The following is a 17,951-nucleotide window of genomic DNA, read 5'->3' as shown; positions in this document are numbered from 1 at the left end:
TGAGAGAGACAGTGTGTGAGAGAGTGAGTCTGAGAGTGACCGCGTGTGAGAGAGAGAGTGAGTCTGAGAGAGACAGTGTGTGAGAGAGTGAGTGTGAGAGAGACAGTGTGTGAGAGAGTGAGTCTGAGAGAGATGGTGTGTGAGAGAGTGAGTCCGAGAGAGGAAATGTGTGAGAGAAACCGTGTGTGAGAGAGTGTGTCTGAGAGAGTCTGAGAGAGTGAGTCGGAGAGAGTGAGTCTGAGAGAGAGTGTGTGAGTCTGAGAGAGACAGTGTGTGAGAGTGAATCTGAGAGAGACAGTGTGTGAGAGAGTGAGTCTGAGAGAGACAGTGTGTGTGAGAGAGACTCTGAGAGAGACATAGTGTGAGAGAGTGAGTCTGAGAGAGACTGTCTGCGAGAGGGTGAGTCAGAGAGAGACAGTGTGTGAGAGTGAGAGTCTGAGAGAGACAGTGTGTGAGAGTGTGAGTCTGAGAGAGACAGTGTGCAAGAGAGTGAGTCTGAGAGACAGTGTGTGAGAGAGTGAGTCTGAGAGAGACAGTGTGTGAGAAAATAACCGAAAGCCAAAGCAGATTAGAATGTTACCGGGCCCTAAAAAGAGATTATAAACTGGCAGACTACCTCACGACCATCAGAGACACAAAACAGAGACAGACCCTCACCAGGTACAGACTAAGCGACCACCAACTGGAAATTGAAAAAGGCAGATACAAGAAATCCTGGCAGCCTAGAGAGAATAGAATATGCGATCAATGTCTGGCCGGCGAGGTTGAAACAGAAATGCATTTCCTCCTAAAATGCGAAAAATTCAACACATCAAGAAACATATTATTCAACAAGCTAAGCCAAACAACCCCAGATTTCAAGGAATTGGATGACCTGTCAAAATTGAGATTAGTCCTGGGAGAAGGAGACAGACCATACCTTGGGGCCAAATATGTAACAACATGTCACAACCTGAGGACTGTTTAAAAGTAAGACTGTTTAAAATTAATATTGTTAAAAGTAATATTGTATGTACCCAACAAATGTCAAATCGATTGACACCTACAGAATGTTGGAAAACTGTACCTTTTTGCTATGTAAGCTTTGGCAATATGGTTCTCTGTAAACTTTCATGCCAATAAAGCATTTGAATTGAATTGAATTGAATTGAATTGAGTCTGAGAGAGACAGTGTGTGTGAGAGTGAGTCTGAGAGAGAAAGTGTGTGAGAGAGTGAGACTGAGAGAGAGTGTGTGAGAGAGTGAGACTGAGAGAGAGTGTGTGAGAGAGTGAGTCTGAGAGAGATGGTGTGTGAGAGAGTGAGTCTGAGAGAGGAAAAGTGTGAGAGAGACAGTGTGTGAGAGAACGAGTCTGAGAGAAAACGTGTGTGAAAGAGTGTGTCTGAGAGAGTCTGAGAGATTGAGTCGGAGAGAGAGTCTGAGCATGAGTCTGAGAGAGAATGTGTGTGAGAGAGTCTGAGAGAGACAGTGTGTGAGAGAGTGAGTCTGAGAGACAGTGTGTGAGAGAGTGTGTGAGTCTGAGAGAGACAGTGTGTGAGAGAGTGAGTCTGAGAGAGACATTGTGTGAGAGAGTGAGTCTGAGAGAGACAGTGTGTGTGAGAGTGAGTCTGAGAGAGAGTGTGTGAGAGAGTGAGTCTGAGAGACAGTGTGTGAGAGAGTGCGTCTAAGAGAGACAGTGTGTGAGAGAGTGCGTCTGAGAGAGAGTGTGTGAGAGAGTGAGTCTGAGAGACAGTGTGTGAGAGAGAGTCTGAGAGACACAGTGTGTGAGAGAGTGAGTCTGAGAGTGACATTGTATGAGAGAATGAGTCGGCGAGAGACAGTGTTTCAGAGTGAGTCTGAGAGAGACACTGTGTGAGAGGGTGAGTCGGAGAGAGACAGAGTGTGAGAGACAGAGTCGGAGAGAGACAGAGTGTGAGAGAGTGACTCTGAGAGAGGCATTGTATCAGAGAGTGAGTCTGAGAGAGGCAATGTGTGAGAGTCTGAGCGATAGTGTGTGAGAGAGTGAGTCTGAGAGACAGTGTGTGAGAGAGTGAGTCTGAGAGAGAGAGTCTGAGAGAGAGTCTGAGAGAGACCGTGTGTGAGAGAGTGAGTCTGAGAGAGTGAGTCTGAGAGAGACAGTGTGTGAGAGAGAGTCTGAGAGAGACAGTGTGTGAGAGTGAGTCTGAGAGAGATAGTGTGTGAGAGAGTCTGAGCGAGACAGTGTGTGAGTAAGCGTCTGAATGAGGGAGGATCGGAAAGGGAGGGAGTGCAAGAGATGGTGTGGATACAAGAGTGAGAAGGAGCGAGACTAGGGGCGACAAAGGGGAGAAACAGTTTTAATTGAGAAGGACAGAGAAAAGGGGAAATGTGTCTGTTTGTGTCCGAGAACTAAGTGATAAAGAACGTGAGAGGTTGGATAGGAGGGAGAACGTACCAAATGAAGTACAAAGACTGTTTAAAATTAATATTGTTTAAAAGTAATATTGTATGTACCCAACAAATGTCAAATCGATTGACACCTACAGAATGTTAGAAAACTGTACCTTTTTGCAATGTAAGCTTTGGCAATATGGTTCTCTGTAAACTTTCATGCCAATAAAGCATTTGAATTGAATTGAATTGAATTGACATAATGGGTAAATAACAAAAAACTGAGTTGTGGTTAACAGCTGTTTTTTGCACTGGAAGGATTTAAACAGTAGTGATCCCCAGGGGTCAGTGTGGGCACCATAGCTTTTCTCAATATATGTGGATATGATTGACCTGAATTTGGGTGTTTGGAGCACAATATCAAACATTGCAGCTTCCACAAAGATAAGGAGTGAGGTTAACCATGAAGAGGACTGTAGACAACTTCAGGAGGAGAGAGACAGGTGAGCAGATTGGACAGGTCGATGTCAGATGGAAATTAATGCAGAGATGTGAGGTGAGAAGAATGAGAGGAAATAGACACTATACGGTAAAACTGTAAAAGGAGTGGAGGAGCAGAGAGATTCAGGGATTCAGATACACAAATCTTTAAAAGTGGGAGGCAAGTTGATAAAGCTGTTTTACAAAATTCCACACGGTATCCGAGGATTTATAAATAAGGGCACAGAGTATAAATGGAGAGTTAATGCTACACCTGGACAAATCATTGGTTGGTCCACAGTCAGAATATTGTCCCCCGATTTTGGTGCATTACTTTAGTAAGAATGTCGGGGCCATGGAGAGGTGCAGAAGAGATTCACTGAGATGATCCCAAGGACGGGAGACTTCACAGAACTTTTCTTACGAGAAGAGAAGTTGAAAAGGGGGTCAGATAATGGGGTTCAAAATTTTGAGGGGTGTTTTGATCAAGTAACTGATAGAAAATTGTCACCACTGGTTAGTGAGTCGGTAACCAGAGGATATCAATTTAAGACCAAAATAATTAAGTGCCAGGTTGATTTTTCCTTTTCTACACAATGTCTTCCTGAACACATTTACAGTCTCATTACTGTTTGTCAAACCTCCTACTTTTGTGCTATCAGCAAATGTTGAGATTGTGAAAATCCAAACCGTCTCTGTATAGGGAGAAGAAAAGTGGGCCCAGCACTGAGCCCTGGGGTAACCACTTCCAACCCTTCACCAATCTGAGCAACTCCCATTAACACTGAGCCTCTGTTTCCGATCCTCAGCCAACTTTCTCCCCGCACTGTTCCACTTCCTTTTAAACTTCCTACCTGAACAGAGTGGCCATTACCCCGGGGATCCCCAGTTACCTGAACAGAGTGGCCATTACCCCGGGGATCCCCAGTTACCTGAACAGAGTGGCCATTACCCCGGGGATCACCAGTTACCTGAACAGAGTGGCCATTACCCCGGGGATCCCCAGTTACCTGAACAGAGTGGCCATTACCCCGGGGATCCCCAGTTACCTGAACAGAGTGGCCATTACCCCGGAGATCCCCAGTTACCTGAACAGAGTGACCATTACCCCGGGGATCCCCAGTTACCTGAACAGAGTGGCCATTACCCCGGGGATCCCCAGTTACCTGAACAGAGTGGCCATTACCCCGGGGATCCCCAGTTACCTGAACAGAGTGGCCATTACCCCAGGGATCCCCAGTTACCTGAACAGAGTGGCCATTACCCCGGGGATCCCCAGTTACCTGAACAGAGTGGCCATTACCCCGGGGATCTCCAGTTACCTGAACACCGTTGCTCGCCATGTACCTGATTTCACTTTACGTCCTTCACAGTCTCATCGAATTGTCTCGGTGCCTCCCGGCCATGTGATCATCCAAAGCAGTTTCCAGTCGGAATGAAGTATTTTCCAGAACATTTATTCAACACCGGTGAAAATTCCTTCTCAAAATTCCTGGAAGTTTCAGCATGACTTCTCCTGTGGAAAAAAAGAGACATTGGGTTAGGGGACGGAACAATTAAGGACCGTTCTGAAGTACTCGGTGTCGGCCTTGGCTCATTGGTAACACTCTCTCGCTTCTAGAATCATAAAGGTTGTGTGTTCAAGCCCCCCTCCAGAGAGTTCAGCACAAAATCCAGGCTGACATTGCAGTGCAGTGCTGAGGGAGTGCCGCACTGTCGCAGTTGCCATCTTTTGGATGGGACATTAACCCGAGGCCCTGTCTGCCCTCTCGGGTGGATGTAAAAAATCTCACGACAGCATATCGAAGAAGAGTGGCCGAGTCCTCCCGGGGTCTGGGGCAAATATTTCTCCCTTGATCAACATCACTAAAGTGGATTATTTGGCCATTGGCAACAGTGCTGTGTGTGGGATCTTGCTGTGCCCACAGTGCTGTGTGTGGGATCTTGCTGTGCCCACAGTGCTGTGTGTGGGATCTTGCTGTGCCCACAGTGCAGTGTATGGGATCCTGCTGTGCTCACAGTGCTGTGTGTGGGATCTTGCTGTGCCTGCCGCTTTTCCTGGAGTGAGCTCCCTTCACAAGCCAAGCCCCCCATTGTGTGTGAGGCTCTGGGCCGGGCTGAGGCTGTGAAAGGCGATGGTGAAATGCAAGTTACCCCGGGCTCCCTCTAATCTCAGCGCCCGCCCGCTCTCTGGCCGGACACAAGAAACGCCCCCTCACCCCTGACCCTCGGCCCCGGAGCAAACCGCCAATCAACGGCCTTCTGACGTCAGCCAGCATTGTGGCGTCACTCGCCGCCCGGTGGCCATCTTGCTGTGACCCAGCTCACTGCGCATGCGCGCTGTTTACGGCCATAAAACCGCGCGATTAAAAGGGAAAGTGTCGTCAGTTTCCAGCAAAATCACCGCTCACTGTTAACGGAGAGACTGAAAGTTTGTCCCGCGCCGCAGAGAGAAAGCGGCGGCTCATCGGGTGCCTCAGGTGCGCATGTGCGAGCTCTGCCCCCAGAGTGCAGTGCGGCCTGTGTCACAGAGATAGGGACCTTTCGCTGTCGCTCGGCATTGTGGGAGCTGCAGTCCGCCATTGCGGCCCGGCTACAATTCATTTCGAAAGCGTCAGAATGAAGATCTAAAGGTCCCTGGTTCAATCCAGGGTCTCGCCAATTTTGATTAATTTGTTTCTCCTTCACCATAAGGGGAGAGGATCAGGAGAGATTTTCCGATCTTGAACTCGCGCCTCCCAGATCAATAGGATGAGGGGACCAAATGTTGTATACAAAGCTGGATGGGAATATTAAGTTGTATGTAAGCTGATGATACAAAGTTGTTAGGAGGATGCAAGTAGGCTTCAGGGGGATATAAACAGGCTACGTGAGTGGGCAAGAACATGGCAAATGAATATAATCTAGAGAAATGTGAAGTTATCCACTTTGGTAGGAAAAACAGAAAAGCAGAGTATTTTTGAAATGGTGAGAGATTGGGAAATGTTGTTGTTCAGAGGGACCTGGGTGTCCTTGTAAACGAATCATGGAAAGTTAAGCAAGCAATTAGGAAAGCAAATGGTATGTTGGCCTTTATTACAAGAGGATTTGAGTATAACAGTAAAGACTTCTTACTGCAATTATATAGGACCTTGGGGAGACCATTCCTGAAGTATTGTGTACAGTTTTGATCTCCTTACCTCAAGAAGGATATACTTACCATAGAGGGAGTGCAACGAAGGTTCACCACACTGGTTCCTGGGCTGGGTTGATTGTCCTATGAGGAGAGATTGAGTAGACTAGGCCTATATGCTCTAGAATTTATAAGAATGAGAGGTGACCGCATTGAAACATACACAACTCTTACAGGGCTTGACTGGTTGGATGCAGGGAGGATGTTTCCCCTGGCTGGGGGAGTCTAGATCCAGGGGTAACAGTCTCAGAGTAAGGTGTTGGCCATTTAGGGCTGAGATGAGGAGACATTTCTTCACTCAGAGGGTGGTGCATCTTTGGAATTCTCTACCCCAGGGGGCTATGGAAGCTCAGTCATTGACTATATTCAAGACAGAGATCGATAGATTTTTGAATATTAAAGGAATCAATTATGTTCTTATGATATGGGGATAGTGCAGGAAAGTGGAGATGAGATAGACGATCAGCCATGATCTTATTGAATGGTGGAACAGGTTTGACGGGCCAAATGGACTACTCCTGCTCCTATTTCTTATGTTCTTATATGTAAACCACATCTGACCCTCTGGATCCGGCTCCAGACGCCCGCTGCGTGTTCGAGTCCGGTTGTGGTGACAGCGGCTCAGGGTCGCGCCGGCTGGTTTTATATCAGGGCAGTGTTTGAGGGAGGGGCTGTTCAGCGGTGGTGTGATAATAACTTTCAGAATTAAGTTTAATAGATTAAAGAGCTCTTTTTCTGTTACTTTCGATTTACACTCTGCCCAGTTTTATATACGAACAGTTAACAATGTTTAAGCGATGTGGTGTGTTGATTGTTTGTGCAGTAACTCTGTCACCCAGTGTGAGCCTGAAATACAACCACCCAGCCTGGGCTCGAACCTTTCCAAGGGGTACTTTGTTGCCGGTTACCTCAATTGCTGAGAGTGTGGTGCTAATAACGCCAAGGTCGCGGGTTCAATCCCCGTTCGGGTCATCAGAATATTTTCAGCAATTTACGGTTTTTCATGAAATTTATAATACAAACTTTATAAGGAAACAAATCCACAGCGAATCTCAATGGGGAATTATTTGGATGAACATCCATTGCACCTTCGACCCCAGGGCGGAGAGACTCATAGACCATGGAATTATAGATTGATACGACACAGAAGGAGGTCATTCGGCCAATCAAGTCAGCGCTGGCACATTGAAAGAGCTCTCCAATCAATCCCGCTCCCCTGCTCTTTCCCCACAGCCCTGGAAATTTCTCCTTTTCAATAGTAAACCAATTCTCTTTTGAAAGTTACTATTGAATCTGTTTCCACTGACCTTTCAGGCAGCACATTCCCAATCATAATAACTCGCAGCGTAAAAAAATTCTCCACATCTCCCCTCTGGTTCTTTTGCCGGTTATCTTCAATTAGTTTCCTCTGGTTACCGACCCTCCTGCCACTGGATTCTCCTTATTTTGAAAACCTACATTAAATTTCCTCTTAACCTTCTGAGGAAAAGAATCCCAGCTTCTCCAGTCTCTGCATATACCTGAAGTCCCTCATCCCTGGGCCCACTCTGTGAGACGTCAAACTGAGGATCTCGCTCTGCGTGTCCATCTCTCTCTCTCTCTCTCTTTGTCTCTCTCTTTGTCTCTTTCTCTCTCTATGTCCGTCTCTTCTGTGTCCTTCTCACTCTGTTCACAGCTCGACTGTTGCTCTGACAGATTTTGTATTTGTTAGTTCTCCTTAGTAGAGCTGTGAGTATCTTTGCCTGTCACGAGAGAGACCGGGCTTCATATTCCCCGATGGAAAGGATGCATTTTAACATCCACAATTTTAAACCTTTGGGATGTTCCTTGGAATAGTTAACAGAGAAAATGAATAGGGGACACAGATTTAAGATTTTTGGCCAGAGACATAGGGGGGATGTGAGGGAAAACTTTTTTACGCAGCGAGTGGTGAGGACCTGGAATTCACTGCCGACGGAAGTAGTGGAAGCGGAGACACTCAGTTTTCAAGGGAAGGCTGGATAGGCACTTGAGGGAAATAAACTTGCAGGGATACTGGGATAGAGCGGGGGAATGGGGCTGATTGGATTGCTCTACAGAGAGCCAGCACAGACTCGATGGGCCGAATGCCCTCCTTCTGTGCCGTGTGACTCTGTGACTCTATGATTCTATTACCTGCATTTGTAGACTGCGGTTCTCTTCTGTGATGTTCCAGTGACAGCTCACGGAGCAGACTTTCCGCAGTGTAGTGGTTATCACATTCACCTAACACACGAAAGGTCCCATTAGAAACCGGGCGGAAACATTTTGTAAAATATTCCCCATTAAAATTGAATCAATATGAAAAAGTTGAAATAATTTTGTGATTAAATATTAATAAAATAAAATATCTCATAAAACACGTGTATTTTCTCTGTACAATTCTGGGCCATCAGCAGCAGTAGAATTGTATTCAACCACAATCTGCAGCCTCCTGGCCCGGCAGATCCCTCACTCTACCATTACCGTCAAACCAGGGGACCAAACCTGGTTCAGTGAGATGTGTAGAAGAGCAGGCCAGGAGCGGCACCAGGCGCACCTAAAAATGAGACCATTCCAAACTAGTGAAGCTGGATATGGAACCAAGGCGGGCCAATGCAGCTGAGATACAGATTATCCAGGATCTAATTGAATGAAGGAACAGGGCTGAGGTGCTGAAGGGCCTCCTCATGTTGCTATTAGTATGTCACCATTAAGAAAATGTTACGAAACGGTTTTTTCGGATCCCAGTAGATGATCTCATACTCACCGACATTGTAGCCAGTGCTACAGTTTATCCCATGATCTTGCAGCCAAAATGCACATTTTGAAAACCTGGAAAAGTTAAAACACCGTCCCTGGGTGGGCTCGAACCACCAACCTTTCGGTTAACAGCCGAACGCGCTAACCGATTGCGCCACAGAGACCTGTTCCAAGATTATTTACAACATATACTAAAGCCGGAGATTACCGAGATAAAACCTCAGGTCACGGAGAGCAAGATAGTAACTGTCCAAACTCTGTTTACTTGTGCAAATTAAAGAAATGTAACATTTATTGTCGGAACATGGAAATAGTCGCTGAAAGAAAATCCGTTAAACAAACTGATGTGAAAACCCGCTTTGAGCCATTAGATCGGTTCATCGACCAATGGTGACGGTGAGATATTAACATGGTGTCTGGGTTTCTCACAACTGTTGGAATCTTCCCACGAGTTCTTTTGCTGTTGTATTTGTTCATCAATGTGGAGATCAGATATACACGTGGTCGCTTCACTGTGAGCCCTGGGAACCAGATACACCAGAGCACAGGCCAATGATGGGACTCTGCCCTGTCTGCTCTATGTGGGGGTCAGTAGAAACTGAATGAGAACAACGAACCTACCACAGCCCGTAAAGCCGAAACAGCTTAGTTGGGCAAGCGTTAGATTGACCATTCCAGGTTTCGGCAGGTTTTAGTTACTTTTTGTCTCCTTCACTATAAGGGGAGCGAATCAGGAGAGATTTTTCGTACCCGAACCCGCGTTTCCTAAAGGAATGAGCGTGAAACCACATCTGAGCCGGGGATTCGGCTCCAGCCGCCGGCTGGGGGTTGGAATCCAGTCGGGGTCCCACCGGCTGTTTTTATACCGGGACTGAGGGAGGGGCTGTTCAGCGGTGGTGCAATAATAATTTTTAGAATGAGGTTTGTTAAACTAAAGAGCTCTTTCTCTGTTACTTTTGATTTACACTCTGCCCAGTTGTATATACGAACAGTTAACAATGTTTAAGCGATGTGGTCTGTTCAATGTTTGTGCAGTAACTCGGTCACCCAGTGTGAGCCTGAACGATAATTCCCCAGCCTGGGTTGAAGACTGGCCAATGAGAGCTTTGTGGCCGGTTAGCTCAGTTGGTGAGAGCGTGGTGCTAATAACGCCAAACTCGCGGGTTCAATCCCCGTATAAACTATCAGGATGTTTTCATTATTTTACGCAATTTCTAAATATTTAAAATACAAACTTTATAAGTGAACCAATCCACACAGAATCTCACGGGGGCTTTATTTGGATTAACATCCATTGCACCTTTACCACCGGGGCTGAGAGACACATCTTTCTGTTTATTTGTGTTTCTGGGTTTGCTGATGAACGTTGAACAGGCGGCCTGTTCCCGATAATGGTCACAAGCAGGTGAGAGACAGACAGAGCGGCTCTGACCCCGCGAGATGGGCAACAGGCTTCAGTTCAGGACAAATGCATCAATGAAATGTTCGCCGGCACCGAGAGAGACAACATCCAGAGAAAAGCACAGAAGGAAATCGATCAATCTAAAACGTTATAAATATTTCCCGTGCTTGATGTCTGTCTATTCAATCGCCAAACTTTCAGTGCCGGAGAAATAATTCCAGTTTAAATCGTTCAGTTCGAGAATGGCAGCGGAAAGAAACTCAAATGAACTGAAAACTGCCGAATCCCGGGATTGAATCCGGGACCATTATTAAATCTGTGGAGAGAAAAACAGAGTTAACGTTTCAGGTCGATGACCGTTCGTCTGACGTTAACTCTGTTTCTCTCTACAGATGCTGCCTGACCTGCTGAGTATTTCCAGCAGTTTCTGTTTTTATTTCAAATTTCCAGCATCCGCAGTATTTTGCTTTTGTACTTTTATAAATCTTCAAGTCGCTCCTCTCCACTGAGCTATTGCGGCTACGGAGCAACCTACAGTGCGTCATCCTCTCGGAGGGAAAGGGAAGGGTTTGTGTCCTGAACCCGCTGCGTTTACATCAAGCATCGAATTCACCTGCAGGCTGGAGGAGCAGAGGAAGCTGGAGGGAAAGAAGTGATAGGAGCAGAAGGAGAAGACATTGGAAACTGGCAGAATCTTGTGTCTGTCTGTTGTTTCAAATGATGCAGGACAGCCCTGCCTGGATTTGCAGTTTTCCCAGGAGCTGCATTGTTCGGTGCGTGCATTTTAGACATGGAAACATGTCCATCAGGAGCTTGTGGTAATATTTCACCTCACTGTACATTTCAAGTGGATGCCTACCCACACTTGGTGCTGTGGTTGCGCGAACATGTCTTTTGTTATTGTTAGTGCAGAAGTGCAGTACAACGAAATGTAGGCTTGCGGCTCGAGCGTGTATGTCTTAATCTAAATGTACACTCTCGGGAGCCGCAAGCCTACATTTCGTTGTACTGCACTTGTGCACTTACAATGACAATAAAAGTTGATTTGATTTGATTTTTGATTTTGATTTGTGTTTTCACCTAAAATGTAATTTTGTACAAACAGTTTGCCTGGCGCGAAAGAGTTAAAAAAGGGACTTAGACTGAAATGGACGGGGTTGCTGCGGTATGTGAAATATGGTGACGATCTATGGTTATTATCCGAGGCGACGCTGCAGGATCCTTTAAAGATCACCCGCGGATCCACTGAAACTAGCCGAATGTGCAGCTGTGAGAGGGGCTTTCGGCACCGTCAGGGCAGGAAGCGGGAGTGAGGGAGGGACACTGTCATCTGTGCTGTGTTTGAGTCTGTACAGAAATATACAGAGAAAATATACGGGTTCGTTGAGATTTTTACTTGTATTGATAATTAACCACAAAATCAGTTCTTCCATATTTTTATATTAATTCAATTTTAATGGGGAAGGTTTTCATAATGTTTCCGCCCGGTATCGAACCGGGGACTATTTCGTGCGCGAGGGGAATATGACAGCCACTACACTGCAGAAACTCTACCGCCGTTGATTATAGCAAGAGCATCACAGAAGAGAAATGTGGTTTACAAATGCAGGTCGGGATTAACTTTTGTTTTCATACACTTTATTATCTGAATTTCTTTAAACTCTGTAAAAAGATGAACAATTGTTCTAATTGATGAATCGACTTTCTGTTTCAAACTGAAGGAAATCCTAACATGGTCACCGAGTGACAGGCAAAACTTTTTTAAGTGTTTTGTCTTTTGCTTGTGATGAATTGTCATCAGTTCTCATTTTACAGACGATATTTGAGGAGTTGGTTAAAAATGTTCAGTGTTTGTCACACCGGGAATCTGCTGCAGCCGTTGTTCAGTTTAACAGGGACCGACAACTGTCGCCGCTTTTACACAGGGGAAGAAACTCGCCCCTGGAGGTTCACCTGGAGCAAGTTCCAAAATAATTCATCCCGCCCTGGAGCGGAACCGGGGGCATTTCGCGTGTAAGGCGAGCGTGATAATTGTTGCAGTCCCGAAACCTCTGCTCAGTTTGTCAGCCGCGAGTCAGAAGGATGTGTTAAGGGAGAAGGTGACCCGCTGACTCACCTCTCTCTGCACTGATTGAGATTGTGTCGCTTCTCCGTCAAACAACATCACTTCTGTCCCACACTAAAAACTCTCAATCCTTCTCCTCCGCCCGCTTTCTATTCAAGTAATTGGACAATGAATCAGTAATAAGGTTCCCTCGGGCTTTTGCTGGTGGATTTACTGATAAACCGGGGAATTGAGAGGAAACTGGAGCACAGGCAGGGTCCTTGCGACAGACCAGTCCGGCTAGCCCAGTCGGTGGAGTGTCGGATACTTCATCCCCACGGCGGGGAGTTTGCGTTTTAAATTTTGGGCTGATTTTAAAGGCGATTCCCAGCTCGGTCAATGAGTGTTTCATATAAATGCGGTTCAACAAAATAAGAAAATCTCTCCTTGATTCCGGAATCTTGTCTCTCTCCAGCCGCCCGCTGCTAAAGATTGAACAGACTTTAATTTCACCTTGGCTCGGGGTCAGTGCGGCTCAGTGGGACTTCGGCCCATCTCTCCCTTCACAACCCATCAGGGCCGAGAAAACAACGGGGAATTTTACACACGTGTTGTGTTCTGTAACTTTTTATAAACACTTCAGTGTATTTCACTCTGTGTCCAACACTGTGAGGTCTTCCCTGGTGTGTCAGCTTCCGGTGTTTATAAACACTTCAGGTTCCCTGATAATGTTGTTGAATCGCATTTTTTGAAAGAGTCATTGACCGAGAGGTGCCGGGGGATTTAGAGCTGGGGATCGCCTGTGAAACCAGCCCAATAATTTGAAACACAAACCGCCCCTGAGATTAAGGGTCTCAGGCTCTACCGACTGAGCTAGCCGGGCCGGTCTGACCCCGCGCACTGCTTGTGTTACAAACCATGAACCAGTTTCCCCTCAATTCCCAGCTTTACCAGTAAATCGGCCAACAAAAGCCCGAGAGAACCTTATTACTGATACTTTATCCAATCACTTTAATATGTGTTTTCTGGTTAGCAACACTTCTGTCGGTGGAAAATGTTCTCCTTGTTTACTTTATTAAAACTCTTCATGATATTGAACACGTCGACAAAATCTCCCCTTATCTTCTCTGCTCTGAGGAGAACAACCTCTTCTTCTCCACTACTCCACGGAACTGAAGTCCCGCATCCGTCCTAAAGCGCAGTGCCCGAATTACACACAATACTCCAAAGGTTTGGTATAACTTCCTTCCTTTTGCCCTCTATGCCTCTGTTTATAAAGCCCAGGATCCCGTTTGCTTTTCTAACACAAGACAAAATGCTGCGGATGCTGGAAGTTTGAAATAAAAACAGAAATTGATGGAAATGCTCAGCAGCTGTGAATGGCAGGTGAGTTGGAGAAAAGAGAATTAATTTGTTAAAAAGCAAATTGGCTTCAGAACTCTGCGTGAGGCTCCTGTGGGGTAATGGTGCGCACTCTGGACTTTGAATGCAGTGATCCGAGTTTAAATCTCGGTTGTAAAATTTGGACAAATTAAAGTGATTTTGATGGCAGCTGTGTGATTGGCTGCTCAGCAGCGGGAAGTGTCGAAGCTGAAGGTATGGATGAGAAAAGGCCGGGCCAAAATGGAATGGTGGAGATAAAATTGTCCAGTTTTTCCAATATTGCTGCTGGGCGAGGTTTACAAGTAGCCTAGAGGGGGCAGCGATGTATCGCCATTGCGGTGCTGGTCCCCGACACAAACTCCGTTCCACAGCCACCGACTTCATCCCAATCCCTGGTCACTGAGGCTGAACCAGGCAGCTTGCAACCTTGATGCTGTATTAGAACTCAGGTCTCCAGATCATCATGAAGTCGGTGGTTGAGGAACAGAGTTTGTGGCGGTGACCAGCACTGCAATGGCGATTCATCGCTTCCCCCTCAAGGCAAACCTCTCCCACCAGCGAGCACTGGGCAATTGTCTCCCCACCATTCCAATTTTCCTCTGGATTACAAGTCGAGTAACATAATCACTGTGCCGCCAAACCCTGTAATTCACTGATTGAAGAATCATTAATGAGCAGCGCAGTGTGAACCAGGTAGAGTCAGTTAGAACAGGGAATCCGGAGTGAGACTGTCGGTATCTGTTGAGTTTGAGTCTGTGAAGAATGGTCGGGGCCCAGGTAATATACGAGCTCTATGCGATATTTTATTTATATTTAATTACAAGATGAATTTTTCCATTTTCATATTTGTTCTATTTTAATGATGACGATTCCTATCCAGTTTCGAACCAGGAACCATTTTCGAACATAATCTTTCCCGCCCGGGATTGAATCAGGGACTTTTCGCGTGTGAGGCGAACGTGATAACCACTACACTATAGAAACCTCTGTTCAGAACTGTTTAGCGAGAAGGTGAAATGCTGAATCCCAGATTCTGGATTAATTTCCTTTCACTAACATTTCTCTGACTGAAACTGCACAAGTCAAAAATGTTCCTTTGAAAGTCATTAAACTTTCGAATTTCCGCGTCGCCCCTGAATCTTCTGAATCATATGCCTCCAGTTTGCCACTCAATCAATGTCCCTTTGCATTTCCCTGCTCCCATCCACACTAATTACTGTACCAGCGTTGATCAGTGACAATAGATACTCAAAGTGATCAGGCTATGCGAGCTCAGTCGGTAGCACGATCGTGGGACCGGGGCCCACGTTGGCCGAAGGTTTTTGTTAAACTCTTTGTTTGTTGCTTTCACGGTAAAGCATCATGAATTAACCGATAGTTTTCTTTGGCTCAATGAAAGAAATGCTAACTGAGGGAGAGTCGACAGTTCAATAACTTATACTGTTGCCCATATCTCATTTTACACACTGTGCTTTAGGAGTCTGTTTTAAATTGTTCATTGCTGATGACACCAGGAATCTGGGGCAATATTTGTCAAATTGAACAGGACCGGTTATTTCCACCGTGATCAGAAAATAGAAACAGTTGCGAACTAAAATCCCATGGTGCTGACATTCAGATTAAATGCAGTCAGCTTTGAAATAAAGTGAAAACATTTTACAGTGAAAAGATTTGTAAGTATTTGTGCCTTTAATTAAAGTTTGTGGCGTCTGATTCACACTCATGTCTCTTCTTCCTCTGTTGAATAAGAAAGGAGGGGCTTGACGTTGACCAGACTGCACTGTGCCTGATATTTGTGAGCTCATCCTTTGTATAAAGGTTTCCCGCTCGTTGCTCGATGTCAGCTTTAGCTCAGCGGTTACTTCGCAATAGACGCGTTCCTGTCACCGCGGGTGCCATCTGGCGTTTTTTTATTGTCATGTTCAATCCCCTTCTTCAACACCGAAGCACATGGTAGCCGTGTTTTTAATTTAGCAGAGTGATATTTTTCGAGGACACCCTTAAATGATTCAATAGTCTGGTCTTATCAGTGAGTGTGACCCGGGTTCGATTCTCGGTTAGGGAAATAACTTTGACATCACCGTTTTTAATTAATTAAAGTGAAGATATTTAAGTAAATAATTAACATGCAACTAATGTGAAAAAATAAGAAATGTTTTAATCACCATTAATTAACCGATAACCTTTTTTGCAGAATGAAAACTATTCTAATATGGTGACTGAGGGACAGTCGAAAGTTCAGTCATTTATTTTGCTCTTTTCATGTGCTGAACTTTTAACTCATCTCATTTTATACATTGGATTTTACGAGAGTGGTTTAAAATGTTCATTGCTTGTAAGAGCAGGGATCTGAGACAAATTTGTTAAATTTAACAGGACCGGTTTTTTCACAGAAAAAATATTCCCTGACATAATGTTTTCAGACCAAACACTGACCGATCGTTCTTAGACCCAAAGTGGATGATCTGACACTTGCCCACATTGAACTCCATTAATCGCAGTTCAGGGGAGAATTAATAGAGGTGATCGAAATTATGGGGAAACAGTTTCCACTGGCAGGAGGGTCAGCGAGGCTATGGGGGAAGAGCAGCGGAGTGGGACTAATTGGATAGCTCGTTCAAAGATGCTGCATCAATTGTTCATTTTAATCTGCGATTGATAGATTTTTGTTAACCAAAGGTAATAAGGGTTGAGTCAAGTCAGTGAGACTCTTTATAATTGTTTCAATCATCATTAATCAACCCACAACATTGTGTTGCTCACTGCAGGAATTGCTAACAGGTTTACTGGGAGACAGACAAACTGTAATAACTTATTATAGAACCATAGAATCAGCCAGCACAGAAGGAGGCCATTCGGCCCATAGTGCCTGTGCTGGCTCTTTGAAAGAGAGATCCAATTATTCCCACTCCCCTGCTCTTTTCCCAAAGCCCTGCAAGTGTTTCTTTTTCAATTTATTTCCCTTTTGAAAGTTAATATTGAATCTGCTTCCACCACCATGTCAGGCAGAAAAATATTGATATTAATGTTATCCACGTCCCATTTCACACAGTAATTTCCCTGCTTTGCATGTCATGAAATTTTATCCCTTCTGATTTTACACACTCTAATTTAGGAGTTTGCTTAAAAATGTTCGGTGCTTGTGACGTCAGCCATTGTTAGATTTAAAAGGATTGCAGCCACTTTCCTTGGAAATCTCTGCCCCAAGTGCTGTTGATGCTCATTCGTTGAGTATATTCAAGGCAGAGATCGATAGATTTTTGGACTGTAGTGGAATCAATGGATATGGAGATAGGCAGGAAAGTGGAGTTAAGGTCGATGATCAGCCATTATCTGATTGAATGGCGGAGCAGACTGGGGGGCCATATGGCCTACTCCTGCTTCTAATTCTTTTGTTCTTATGTTCTTATGTCCTTTCACAGGAGAGCAAACCGGCCCCTGGACCTGCAAGAGGAGCAAGATCCAACAAAATGATTCCGCGTACCTGATAGCTCCTACACTGCGGAAACGTCTCCACTTTCAGTACCAGGTCAGATGGAAATGTTAAGCGAGCAGGTGAACCACTGAATCCCACTTTTGAGGGATGCCCCAAAGCATTTCACAGTGGCGTCAAAAGAAATGAGTTGCACTTAGTAATTAAATATAAGCAAAGTGAGAAGTGGGATTTGAACGCACGCTTTCAGTAGAGTGCGATTTGAACGCAGCGCCATAGATCTCCCGACCAGCCTGACTGTTGGAAAGCTCACTTGCAAGTTCTCACTTCCGGATTTAGAAAGTTTCAGTCCGGGTGCTTGTTCAATGTTGCTCGGAGGCTCAGTGACCGGGATATAATCTCCCCCGGGTTTTCCTGAGCCTGTGCTCGGTGTATGGGGAGGTTTGGCCCGGGTCCCTGGGATGGACAATAACAACCTGAGCACTGCAGCTGGGGAAGAGCGAGTAATTAATGGGTTTGTCTCCGTGCCTGAAATGCGATTTAGATCTGTTGGTGTTAACCAAGGCCGGGGCTCCGAGATATTGCATTTTGTTCAAGTTTAATCAGAGGAATATCCGCAGTCAGGAGCTGAAAAGGACCAAGAGCTGAAAAAACAAAAGAAAAAAGATAAGAAATATTAGCAATTGTGATAAACTCTTTAAAGTGTTTTCTGGTAGTTTAGTGGTTTAATTGTTTTAATCACCATTCATTAACCGACAGCGTTGATTTTGCAGAATGAAAGAAATGCTCACACTGAGGGACAGTCGAAACTTCAATAACTTAACTTTAATAATTTGCGAAACTTTATTCATTGATGAAATTTTATCACCTATCTGATTTTACACACTGTATATTAATTTACTGTACGTAAATAATACTCTTGACCATAA

General features: G+C 45.2%; 1 non-coding gene across 1 annotated transcript; it reads right to left on the bottom strand.

The window, feature by feature from the left end:
- Window positions 1–8,850: 8,850 nt before the first annotated feature.
- Window positions 8,851–8,924, bottom strand: trnan-guu (transfer RNA asparagine (anticodon GUU)). The gene has a single exon. It is a non-coding gene; the product is annotated as a tRNA-Asn (tRNA).
- Between the last annotated feature and the right edge of the window lie 9,027 nt (window positions 8,925–17,951).

Source organism: Somniosus microcephalus, unplaced genomic scaffold (assembly GCF_052327205.1).
Source record: "Somniosus microcephalus isolate GS21.2 unplaced genomic scaffold, FLI_Smic_1.0 scaffold919, whole genome shotgun sequence".
In the NCBI taxonomy this organism is placed as follows: Eukaryota; Metazoa; Chordata; class Chondrichthyes; order Squaliformes; family Somniosidae; genus Somniosus; species Somniosus microcephalus.
The sequence above is the reverse complement of the archived record's forward strand: the minus strand, read 5'-3'. Positions and strand labels throughout refer to the sequence as shown.